This window comes from Mesoplodon densirostris, chromosome X (genome assembly GCF_025265405.1).
Source record: "Mesoplodon densirostris isolate mMesDen1 chromosome X, mMesDen1 primary haplotype, whole genome shotgun sequence".
Classification (NCBI taxonomy): Eukaryota; Metazoa; Chordata; class Mammalia; order Artiodactyla; family Ziphiidae; genus Mesoplodon; species Mesoplodon densirostris.
The window spans coordinates 74142343-74156187 of record NC_082681.1 but is presented as its reverse complement, the minus strand read 5'-3'; the positions used below and the strand labels follow the sequence as shown (position 1 = coordinate 74156187).

At 36.2% G+C, this 13845-nt stretch overlaps 1 pseudogene; it reads left to right on the top strand.

Moving 5' to 3' along the window:
- The first annotated feature begins 12835 nt into the window (after positions 1 to 12835).
- LOC132482383 (mitochondrial import inner membrane translocase subunit TIM14-like) lies at positions 12836 to 13629 on the top strand (annotated as a pseudogene).
- The last annotated feature ends 216 nt before the right edge of the window (positions 13630 to 13845 follow it).

The following is a 13845-nucleotide window of genomic DNA, read 5'->3' as shown; positions in this document are numbered from 1 at the left end:
TTGTATTTTCTTACCTCAGAGGAGTTAGAACCAAAACCAGAAGATACTTACAGAAAATTTATTTTTGTGGTTAAAAAAAAATCTCACCCATAGTTATCACAGAAGCTATAGAGCCACCAGATTTCAAGGGTAGTAAGCAGGCATGGACAATAAGGATATCATCACTAAATTGTTCCAGAACCACACAAACGTCTAATAGTCTTCTATAACTTATGGGAATGGGAGGACCTTAAAATTGACTTGCATTTAACTTCTCACCAGCTCAGTGGGGTGAAAATTTGGAGTTGGATTTAATTATTTAATTAAATTTAAATAAAATAATGGATTTAATTAAAGTTAAATAAAATAATAGAGTATTTCCCACGCTCCCATTTGTGAAGTTAAGAGTTATACTTGCTACACATATAGTAAGCTTGGCCACAGAAAAATTTTCTCCCTCTATCCCAATTCTAACTCTGTAGGGAAGAGACCCTGAATAGCTCAGCTGAGTCTGATTCCTACCCCTGATCCAATTAGCTATGATCATAGGAATATTGTAATTATTAGAGATCATAGCAATAGTGTAAAACTGATCATTATGATCATAGACATAGTGTAATATTGAAATACAGCCACTGGGAACCCACCCTTATGATCATGTATATTGGGAACGTCATTTCCCAGAGGAAGTGAGGGTCATCTGTTTAAAATACCCACTACAACACCACCATTGGCTTCTTTCCCTTAGTCTAATCCAGAGGGTGTCATCATGTACCTAATTATTTTCTGGTCTCTTCAGCAGCTTCAGTTTAAGTCACCTTTCATAAGTGATGCAGCTCCAAAATCTTACTATTTAAACCCAAGTGTCTCTTTCTTACAGTTCCAAAGTTAATATCCTAAATTCCCAAATCCTCCTCTTGATGCCTACCACAAATATAGCCAATATTAATTGGCCTTCCAGGGATATGGACAGATATCCCATATAGATACCTAGTATACATTTGCCCTAAAAAGAGGAAAGTCTGTCATTTCTAGAAACTTGACTACTAAGGGGGTTGCTGGGATGAGAGGTCCTGTTCATTCTACAGCATATGGGAAGATTTTTTTCAACTGAGCTTGTGAGGGTTATTCATGTTTTTTGACTACCATCTGGTTATGCTTGTTTGCCTCACCCGGGTGTTTCTGAGTGGAAATACCAGATAATTTTTATTTATAAAACAAATATAAACTTTATTTTTTCAGGCATTTATGAGGAAATATCAGATAAATATTGCAGAAATACCATGCAAATATTCACTCAATTAGTCATTAATCCAATCAACAAATATTTATTAAATGCTTTCTACTACTAGATACCAGTATAAGTACTAAGTATACAAGACCTCTCAATCCACCACCCTTAAGTGACAAGGGTATACATTGCACAAGCATCATTATACTGCATATAATATGATAGCATCACTCTAAAATGCCACAAATTTCCCCCTCACATTTAACTATATAAATATCCTTCCTTTCCAACAAAGCTCAACAGTGAAGAATACATGTTGTTCAGAATATAACAGAATCATTATAATTCAAATAATACAGTGACATCAATTTAAAATATTAATGACATTCTTCTTCAATAACAATACAACCCCTCACCTCAGAAATCTCATTACAAAGGTTATATATTTTATACTCTAAAAGAGCATCATCAAAACCAAACAGCATATGACAGCAGCATAAAATGTCAACTATCCTCCATCCTTCTTCAAAAATAAATTAAACGCCCAAAATATTTACAAAGAATCAGTTTTCTTCCCTCACCCTCTGCCTCGCCATTATCTTCTCAGTATTCTCAGATCCAACTTTTCAAATTCCTGGTTGGGATTATTAGACATATGCAAATCAAAACTACAGTGAGGTGTCACCTCATACCAGTTAGAATGGTCATCATCAAAAAATCCACAAACAATAAATGCTGGAGAGTGTGGAGAAAATGGAACCCTCCTACACTGTTGGTGGGAATGTAAACGGGTACAGCCACTATGGAGAACAGTATGGAAGTTCCTTAAAAAAACTAAAAATAGAGCTACCATATGATCCAGCAATCCCACTCCTGGGCATATATCTGGAGAAAACCATAATTCAAAAGGATACATACACCCCATTGTTCATTGCAGCACTACTTACAATAGCCATAACATGGAAGCAACCTAAATGTCCATCGACAGAGGAATGGATAAAGAAGATGAGGTACATATATATACAAAGGAATATTCCTCAGCTAAAGAAGAAAATAATGACATTTACAGCCACATGGATGGACCTAGAGATTTTCATGCTGAGTGAAGTAAGTCAGACAGAGAAAGACAAATATGATATGATATCGCTTATGTGTGGAATGTAAAAAAAAGGTAAATAGGAACTTATTTACAAAACAGAAATAGAGTCCCAGGTGTAGAAAACAAACTTATGGTTACTGTGGGGTGGGAGGGAGGGATAAATTGGAAGATTGGGATTGACATGTACACGCTGCTATATATAAAACAGATAACTAATAAGGACCTACTGTATAGCACAGGGAACTCTACTCAGTACTCTGTAATGTCCTATATGGGAAAAGAATCTAAAAAAGAGTGGATATATATTAATGCATAACTGATTCACTTTGCTTAACACAACATTGTAAATCAACTATACGACAATAATTTTTTTTTTTTACATCCTGGTTTGAGCCCAGGTCTCTCCTTCAGTTATAGACTAGGGTGCCTTCTGGTATAAGTAATGAGCCCTGCTGTTATATTATTTAAATCCCAAATCTCTCATGTGTCCTATAATTTTCAAGGTTTCTGATCAGATACCAAGAATTTCCCTTCTGGCATCTACACCTCCAGTAGATAATAACAGAAACATATTTCAAATAATGTATTTCTATACAAATTTCTTCTTACTGTCAATTTGGCTCTTAATCCTCCAGATAAAGTCCCAACATATATACAAGACTTTTAAAATATAGCTTTCATTTAAAATGTTTAATTCCAGGAAGAGTGATCTCATTCTCAAGAAATTGGTTTGATTCTCGGTCTCTTTAGCAACTGCACACTGATATTTCTCCCACTGGAAGTGACAAAGCATCTCCAAAGCCTTTCGTGAGTCTCAGCTTTCTAAAGTTTAAAGAGCAGCTATTAGAGTATGTAAGAATATAACATCAGTCCCACTCTCATGAAAACTTGAAAACAAAATAAAATTCCTGAACTAAATGTGATCCTTGAAGTGGCTGAGACTCTAAAGAACTATCTCTTACATAAGAGCATTTCCCAAGGAAAAGTGATATTCCTAGAACTACATTTTTATTAGAAAAAATAGTCCATAACAGAAGCTTAATGTTATTTGGACAAAAGGGAGAGAGAGAGAATCAAAGAGATAAAAGAAGTGCTGGTCAATCCATGACAGCTTCTCAGATCCTTCAGAGTATGAATTTAAATATCCCATTTAAAATCCACCATTCATTCAAAATACCTTCTCTCTTAAGAAGGGCATTTAAGAAACATTCCTATATTTTAGAAAAAAATAGAAATGTGTAATATTGCCACCTGTCTTTTTAGGTTTCTTCCTACAACTCCACCCTATACACACTTTCCTTTAATTTCCAGTTTATATATTTAAATCTATTTTTCCACCGTGCCTGACATACTCTCCATTTTTTTCCTGCAACACAACCTTGTGTTCCAGCCCTCTTTTTTTCTGAATTAGAACATGTATACAGGGACCGATTAGGGTACTTCCTTACTTACTTCCTGGACATGCTACTAGAGAATTAGTGTTTATGGCCGTATGCAGAATTAGTGTTTATGGCCATATGCAGAAGTGTCCAGATGCTCTAGAGACTTTGGCTTCTGGATAGTTCCTGGGCCAGTTGTTAGGATGTAGTGGCATGCTGACTGGCTGTTCCCCCTTGCAAATCTGATGAATGGCAGCTCTTGTCAGAAACTCCTGGGTGGGACAAACAAACATAACCAGATGGTAGTCAGAAATCATAAATAATTCTCACTTGCCCAATTGAAAAAATTATCCTCCCATTCACTGTAGAATGAACAGGATTCATTTCAACACCACCCTTATTAGTCCAGATTCTAGAAATACCAGCCTGACAGGATTTCCTAGTAAACGAGTATACTAGACACTTTTGAATTTTATAATATTTGTAATTTTTATAAGGAAACATATACATATATATGGATTTTCCATATCTATTTTCTGAAGGATGGAGTTGGACTGGTATTGAGGGTGTTGCAGGGGTCTTTGGGGAGAAGAACCTATGAATATACGCTGATCACCCAGACAGTTGGGTGAAAATCAGGAGAACTTCTTACCTGCAATTATGCTGTGTAGATCTGGAGTAGGAATACAGACTATCAGGTCTGAAAGAAGGGGAAACAGTCAAGCCAGAAATGCACATCCAAATTAACTCATCAAGCTTTTAAGTAAGAATGAGTTGAGGATCAAAAAGCAAAGGTGTGAAGCCAAATGGGGTTCAGAGGTGTTGGAAACAAGGAACAGTAGGTCTAAACAAGAGAAGTGGTGCATATTTTTTAGAGAAAAGAACATTAATCCATGGCTGACTTTTTACTAGCTAATAGTCTGTGTTTGCTCAGACAAGTGGGTCTATTGAAGGGGCTGAGTTGGGATGAAATTTTGTCCCCAAGATACCCTTCCTTAGACAGAGTCTGGGGTTTTACATATTTACCCATAGAGAGCCCTAATGCTCTCTGGTGCATTCCTGAGGTGGTAGGCAGTTAACATGACTGCTTTTGTAATTTGTACACGTTTCAGGGAATCAGGTACCCAAGCTGGCCATTGTCTCACCATGATTACAGCATATTTTTCATGTTATACTTGTATTATTCTTCTTGGATTGGAGAAATTAATAGGATGAAACATAAAGCATGAAAACTTGAATGAATGTTTATGAATTGGCAAGGGTATTCAGTATAAAATTGTAGTGAAGGGAACCAAAAGAAGTCTCCCACTTGGATGTCCTTGCCTGAACCTTTGTATTGGTTAGAATACTCTTTATATATCTCTCTGTAAGCTGTCAAGATATTGGTGAAACTAGGAAACACAAGGAGGTAGCAAGATTGGCAATCGTCATTGTTCTGAAAGTGAATATTCAGGATAGAGAAACGCAGTGAGTTGTTATAGGGAATATCATGGTAGTAAACTAGTTAGCCCAGCTGGATTATCATTAGGAGACATAGCAGCAGTCATAATCCAGTACCTTGTTTGATACAAATGATCTGGCCATTAGTCTCCTGGTGTTTGGCAGGAGAATGTGCATATGTGAAGCTTTCACCAGAAGGATTCAAATGTGCAATAAAAATAAGGGATACAAACTAGGCACAGTAGTTAAAATCTGGCAGGTGAAGATCCCATAGAAGTGGAAGACTTTCTTCAGGAATGAGGTAACCATGGTCTGTGCTGTAAAGGAAGTGAAAGAAACTGAAAGTGAAAGACTTGTGAACAAGGTAGCCATGGTCAATGCTGACAAAGAGAATATTTGTTCATAAACAAAGTAAACACAGTGTTTGGAACAGTTAGGCAAATGGAAGCTTTCTTTATTAAACAAAGTAGCCATGTGGCCAGTGCAAACAGGATATGGAAGACTTACTTTGTGAAGCTATGGTTGGTACAAATTTGGAGATCAAAGACATTTTATGATCCAAGTAGACAGGACTAGCACAGATTAGAAAGCAAACCAAATTATCTAGTCCATTCGGGCTGATATAACAAAATACCATAGATTGGGTGGCTTATAAAAAACAGAAATTTATTTCTCACAGTTCTGGAGGCTAGGAAGTCCACGATTAAGGCACTGGCAGATTTGGTGTCTGGTGAAGGCCTACTTTCTGGATCATAGTTAGCTGTTTTTTGCTATAATCTCACATGGTAGAAGGGGCTAAGGAGCACTGTGGGGTCTCTTTTAGAAGGGCAGTCACTAATCCCATTCATGAGGTCTCCATCCTCATGACTTAAGCACCTCTGAAAGGCCCCACCTCCTAATGCCATCACCTTGGGGGTTAGGATTTCAACATAAGAATTCGGAAGGGACAAAATATTCAGACCATAGCACACATCTTTTGTGAACAAAACATCACCAACGATGCTGACAAAGAGGTGAAAAATTCTTTAGGAAAGCCTTCTTTCCTAAACAATATAGCCATGGCCAATGCAAGAAACAATAGGGAAGACTTTTTAATAAAAATTGTACCCATGGTCATTGTAGGCATGGGAAGTTGAACAGTTATTCATGAACAAAGCACTTAGGTCTGGAGCTCTTTATATATTTTTCTTTTTCTTGTTGATTTGCAATATATAATATGAAAAATAATATTATCCAACACTTCTAGTATTTACTGTGTGTTTTAGACATTTTACATAGATTGTCATATTTAATCATGAAAACAAATTATGAAGTAGATATTATTGCTATTGTTATTCCCATCTTACAGATGAGGGAACTGAGGCATAAGGCAATTAAATTAATTGTTCAAGGTTATACAGCTAGTAAGGGATAGAGCCATACTTTAAATCCAAGCAGTATAACTGTAGACATTCTGCTAACCAGTTTATGATACGTCCTCTGCAGGGAGGTGGGAGACTTATTTAGAGAAAAAAACTAGCTATGGCCAGTTCAAAGAGGGAGGAAGGAGACTACTTTTCATATCAAAGAACTATGAACCATATAAGGAGGTTGAAGATTTCTTTCATGAATACTGGAGCCATGGATGGGGCAGACAAGGAAGTGGGGAACTGTATGTGGTGATTGGGTGTGTGAGATGGGGAAGAAGGGAGAACTTGTCTCAGCAAGGTCATGAAGGTGGAAGAATTTTCCCAAATAAGGCAGTTATGTCCCTTTCAGGCACAGGAAGAAGAGTTCTTTTGTTAATAAATTTGCTGGGGCTGGTGAAGATTGAGAGGTAGAGATAGAAAATGTGTTTACTAAGTACGTTGTCTATGGATAATTGCAAAAGAAACATGGAAGATTTATTTCATAAACAAGGTGATAAGATATGACAAGTTTAAACTGGGAATTAGAAGACTTCTTGAATGAGCAAAGTAGCCATACCTGGGCAGATACAAGGGATGAATGACTATTATTCTGGACAAGTGACCACTGCTAATATAAAGACAGATATGGGAAAACTTTCTTCAAGAATGAAGTAACCACATCTAATTTAGAGAACGAAACAACTACTGCTGAGATACTCAAAGAATAGGAAGACTTGTTTCATTATTTTTTTTTAAAAAAGAAAAAGAAATCTATGCCAGTGCAGACATAGCGATATAAGATTTTCATTACTAAAGTAACTATAGATGAAGCAAGCAGGGATGAGAAGTGGAAGACTTCTCTCAAAAACAAAATAGTCATTGCTGTGACAGCCAAGAAGATAAATTTTGTTAATTAAGTTACTATAACCAGAACATATAAGAAAATGGAAGACTTTCATCAATAAGGTAGGCATCTCTAAGGTAAATGGGGCAGTGGTATGATAAGATTTGTAAATAATATAGCTGCAGCCACTACAGAAAAAGAGATGAAAATTTCCTGTAAGGTTTTTCTTTTTCCATGAACAAAGCAGGCCTGACGAATGTGAATTAAGAGATGGAAAATTTCTCTCCTGAATCATGCCTTCATTGCCAATGTAAATGAAAAAACCAAAAGCTTATAAATATTGAGATTATCATATAGTTTTTATCCTTCAATTTGTTAATATGGTGTATCACATTGACTGATTAGAGAATATTAAAGAATCCTTGCATTCCAGGGATAAACCCCAGTTGATCAAGGGGTATGATCCTTTTAATGTGCTGTTAGATTCTGTTTGCTAGTGTTTTGTTGAGGATTATTGCATCTATGTTCATCAGTGATATTGGCCTGTAGTTTTCTTTCTTTGTGACATCTTTGTCTGGTTTTGGTATCAGGGTGGTGGTGGCCTCGTGAAATGAGTTTCAGAGTGTTCCTCCCTCTGCTATATTTTGGAAGAGTTTGAGAAGGATAGGTGTTAGCTCTTCTCTAAATGTTTGATAGAATTTGCCTGTGAAGCCACCTGGTCCTGGGCTTTTGTTTGTTTGAAGATTTTTTTTTTCGGTACACAGGCCTCTCATTGTTGTGGCCTCTCCTGTTTCGGAGCACAGGCTCCGGACGCGCAGGCTCAGCAGCCATGGTGCATGGGCCTAGCCGCTCCATGGCACGTGGGATCTTCCTGGACCGGGGCACGAAACCATGTCCCCTGCATCAGCAGGCAGACTCTCAATCACTGCGCCACCAGGGAAGCCCTGTTGGAAGATTTTTAATCACAGTTTCAAGTTCACTGCTTGTGATTGGTCTATTCATATTTTCTATTTCTTCCTGATTCAGTCTGGAAGGTTGTGCTTTTCTAAGAATTTGCCCATTTCTTCCAGGTTGTCCATTTTATTGGTATACAGTTGCCTGTAGTAATCTCATGATCTTTTGTATTTCTGCAGTGTCAGTTGTTACTTCTTTTTCATTTCTAATTCTGTTGATTTGAGTCTTCTCACTTTTTCTCTTGAAAAGTGTTGACAAAATTCAACACCCATTTATGATAAAAACTCACCAGAATGTAGGCATAAAAGAAACCTACCTAAACATAATAAAGTCCATATATGACAAACCCACAGCTAACATTGTTCTCAATGGTGAAAAACTGAAACCATTTTCTCTAAGATCAGGAACAAGACAAGGTTGCCCACTCTCACCACTATTATTCAACATAGTTTTGGAAGTTTTAGCCACGGCAATCAGAGAAGAAAAAGAAACAAAAGGAATGCAGTCGGAAAAGAAGTTAAACTGTCACTCTTTGCAGATGACATGATACTATACATAGAGCATCCTAAAGATGCTACCAGAAAACTACTAGAGCTAATCAATGAATTTGGTAAAGTAGCAGGATACAAAATTAATGTACAGAAATCTCTTGCATTCCTATACACTAACAACAAAAAATCTGAAAGAGAAATTCAGGAAACTCTCCCATTTACCATTACAAAAAAGAATAAAGTACCAAGGAATAAACCTACTTAAGGAGACAAAAGACCTGTATGCAGAAAACTATAAGACACTGATGAAAGAAATCAAAGATGATACAAACAGATGGAGAGATATACCATGTTCTTAGATTGGAAGAATCAATCTTGTGAAAATGACTATACTACCCAAAGCAATCTGCAGATTCAATATACTCCCTTTCAAACTACCAAGGTCATTTTTCACAAAATTAACACAAAAAAATTAAAATTTGCATGGAAACACAAAAGACTACGAATAGCCAAAGCAGTCTTGAGAAAGAAAAACAGAGTTGGAGGAATCAGACTCCCTGACTTCAGACTATACTACAAAGCTATAGTAATCCAACAGTATTGTACTCACACAAAAACAGAAACATAGATCAATGGAACAGGTTAGAAATTCCAGAGATAAACCCACTCACCTTGGTTACCTAATCTATGACAAAGGAGACAAGAATATACAATGGAGAAAATACAGTCTGTTCAATAATTGGTGCTGGGCAAACTGGACAGCTACATGTAAAAGAATGAAATTAGAACACTCCCTAACACCATACACAAAAATAAACTGAAAATGGATTAAAGACCTAAATATAAGTCCAGATACTCTAAAACTCTTAGAGGAAAACATAGGCAGAACACTCTTTTTTAAAAAAAAATATTTATTTATTTTTTATATAGCAGGTTCTTACTAGTTATCTATTTTACACATATTAGTGTATATATGACAATCCCAATCTCCCAATTCATCCCACCACCATCAACAATCCCCCCTGCCACCACTTTCCTCCCTTGGTGTTCATATGTTTGTTCTCTACATCCATGTCTCTACTTCTGCCCTGCAAACTGGTTCATCTGTACCATTTTGGCAGAACACTCTTTGATATAAATCACAAAAAGATCTTTTTTGATCCACCTCCTAGAGTGATGAAAATAAAAACAAAAATAAATAAATGGGATCTAATTAAACTTAAAATCTTTTGTACAGCAATGGAAACTATAAACAAAAATATATCCCTCAGAATGGGAGAAATTATTTTCAAATGAAGTGGCTGACAAGGAATTAATCTCCAAAATATAGAAGCAGCTCATGCAGCTCAATATCAAAAAAACAAACAATCCAATCGAAAAATGGGCAGAAAATCTAAACAGACATTTCTCCATAGAAAACATACAGATGGCCAAAAAAGTACATGAAAAGATGTTCAACATCACTAATTATTATAGAAATGTAAATCAAAACTACAATGAGGTGTCACCTCACACCAATCAAATGGACATGATAAAAAAAATCTACACACAATAAATGCTGTAGAGGGGACACTTTTACACTTTTTGTGGGAATGTAAATTAGTACAGCCACTATGGAGACCAGTATGCAGTTTCCTTGAGAAACTAAAAATAGAACTACCATATGACCCAGCATTCCCACCCCTAGGCCTATACCCAGAGAACACCATAATTCAAAACGATACATGCATCCCAATGTTCATTACAGCACTATTTACAATAGCCAGGATATGGTAGCAACCTAACTGACCATCGATAGAGGAATGGATAAAGAAGATGTGGTACATATATACAATGGAATATTACACAGCCCTTAAAAGGATCAAAATAACTTCATCTGCAGCAGCATGGATGGACCTAGAGATTGTCATACTGAGTGAAGTAAGTCAGACAAAGACAAATATCATATGATACCAGTTGTATGTGAAATCTAAAAAAAAGGATAAAAATGAACCTATTTACAAAACAGAAATAGAGTCACAGATGTAGAAAACAAACTTATGGTTACCAAGGGGGAAATCAGGGGAGGGATAAATTGGGGGGGTTGGTATTGACATATACACACTACTATATATCAAATGGATAATTAATAAGATCCTACTGTATAGCCCAGGGAACTCTATTCAGTACTCTGTAATGACCTATATGGGAGCAGAATCTTTAAAAAGAGTTGATATATGTATATGTATAACTGATTCACTTTGATGTATACCTGAAACTAACACAACATTGTAAATCAACTATATTCCAATAAAAATTTTAAAAAGGAGATAACGACAAAAAAAGAGGTTTGGTTCAACATATGACAATCAGTCAAGGCAATAAACCACATTAATGGAATGGCGAGGAAAAACATCCATGATCTTCTCAATTGAAGTAAAAAGACCATTTGACCAAATACTATACCATTTCATGATTAAAAATTAATAAACTAGAAAGAGAAGGGAGCTTCCTTAACATGATAAAGACTGTATATGAAAAGCCCACAGCTAACATCATATTCAATGGTGAAAGACTATAAGCTTTTCCTCTAGCATCAGGAACAAGTCAGGTTTGTGCACTTTCACCACTTCTACTCAGCATAGTACTGGATGTCCTACCCAAAGCATTAGGCAAGAAAAAGAAATAAAATACATCTAAATTGTAAAGAAAGATGATATTTATTTTATTTACATATGATATGATCTTATAGAGAGAAATATCTGAAGAACATTTTTAAACTGTTAGAGCTAACAAACTAATCAGCAAAGTTACATGACACAAAATCAACCTCAAATATCCTCAAATATCAGTTGTATTTCTAAAGACTAGCAATGAACAATCTGAAAAGAAAATTAAGAAAACAATTCAATTTACAATAGCATACAAAAGAGTAAATAATATAGGGATAAACTTAGCCAAGGAGGTTGCTATGGACTGAATCTTTATGTTTCCCCAAAATTCATATGTTAAATCCCTAATCCCCAATGGTGGCATTTGGAGGTGGGTGGGGTCTTTGGGAGGTAATTAGGTCATGATATTGGAGCCTTCATGTATGGGATTAGTGCCCTTATTAGAAGAGACACGAGAGTGATAAACTATCTACCCATCATGTGAGGATACAATGAGAAATGGCCATCTGCAAAGCAGGAAGAGGGCCCTCACCAAGAACCAAATTGGCTAACACCTGGATCTTGGACTTCTCAGCCTCCAGAACTGTGAGAAATAAATTTCTGATGTTTAAGCCACCTATTCTATGGTATTTGTTATAGCAACCCATGCTAAGACAGAGGTGAAAGGCTTGTAAAGTGAAAACTATAAAACATTGCTGAAAGAAATTAAAGACCTAAATAAATGAAAGACATGTCATGTCCATAGACTGCAAGACTTAAGGTTAAAATGACAATAATACCCAAAGAAATTTACAGATTCAATGCAGTCCTTATCAAAATACCAATGACACTGTTTTTGCAGAAATTGAAAACCACATCTTAAAATTCATGTTGAATTTCAAGTGACTCACAATAGCCAAAACAATATTGAAAAAGAAGAACAAAGCTGGAGGACACATTTGCTGATATCAAAACTTACCGTAAAACTACAGTAACCAAGACAGTATGGAAGTGGCTTAAAGATAGACATAAACCAATGGAATAGGATTGAGATTCTGTAAATAAACCCATACATCTACAATCAACTGATTTTCAACAAGGGTATCAAGACTCTTCAATGGGAAATAATAAGAATAGTCTCTTCAACAAATGGTGCTGAGAAAACTGGATATCCATATGCAAAAGAATAAAGTTGGACCCATACCTTATATCTTATACAAAACTTAAATCAGAATGGATCAAAGACTTCAATTTAAGAGCTAAAGCTATAAAACACTTAAAGGAAAACATAGGAGCAAATCTGCATGATCTTAGGTATGGCAATGGTTTCTTAAATATGACATAAGAGCAGAGGCAACAAAAGTAAAAAATAGAACCTGGGGCGCCCGTGTCTGGGCGGTTTGTACATGCTGGCTGTGGCCGCGGCGCTTCAATGTAGAGGCGTAGAGTTGGTGGGGAGGGATGTACCGTGCTCCCGGTGGAAGCAGAGGAGCCGAGCGGGAACCATGGCCAGTACAGTGGTAGCAGTTGGACTGACCATTGCTGCTGCAGGATTTGCAGGCCGTTACACTTTGCAAGCCATGAAGCATATGGAGCCTCAAGTAAAACAAGTTTTTCAAAGTCTACCAAAATCTGCCTTCAGTGGCGGCTATTACAGAGGTGGGTTTGAACCCAAAATGACAAAACGGGAAGCAGCATTAATACTAGGTGTAAGCCCTACTGCCAATAAGGGAAAAATAAGAGATGCTCATCGATGAATTATGCTTTTAAATCACCCAGACAAGTGAGGATCTCCTTATATAGCAGCCAAAATCAATGAAGCTAAATATTTACTAGAAGGTCAAGCTAAAAAATGAAGTAAATGTATGATGAATTTTAAGTTCCAATTCATTTATGTATGAGTACCAGCTTTTTATAATAAAATGCCTCAAAGCTACACATTTAAAAAATTAGCATAAGCTAAATGAAAGCCTTGGTATAAATTTGAGGATTTAAAATCGGATTACAGAATATTTGTAGGTTAATACTCAATAATTATGGATAAATGCATGCCATTTGAAGTGTTTGTTACTCATTTGTCAAATAAGTTGGTACCTATGTCAAGACAAAGTGAACAAGATAGTCTCTCCTTGAAGGAATCCCCAATCTGATGGGAGACTGATAAACTGATAATTAAAATACAATGTGAAAATAACTAAAAAAAATAGATAAATTGGACTTCATTAAACTTTCAAACTTTTGTGCATCAAAGGACACTATCAGAGAGTGACAATACAACCCAGACAATGGAAAAAAACATTTACAAATCATTTATCTGATAAACTTTGTAATGGGCTGAATTGTGTCTCCCCAAAATTCATATTTTGAAGCTCTAATCCTCAGTACCATAGAATATGACTGTTTTTTGTAG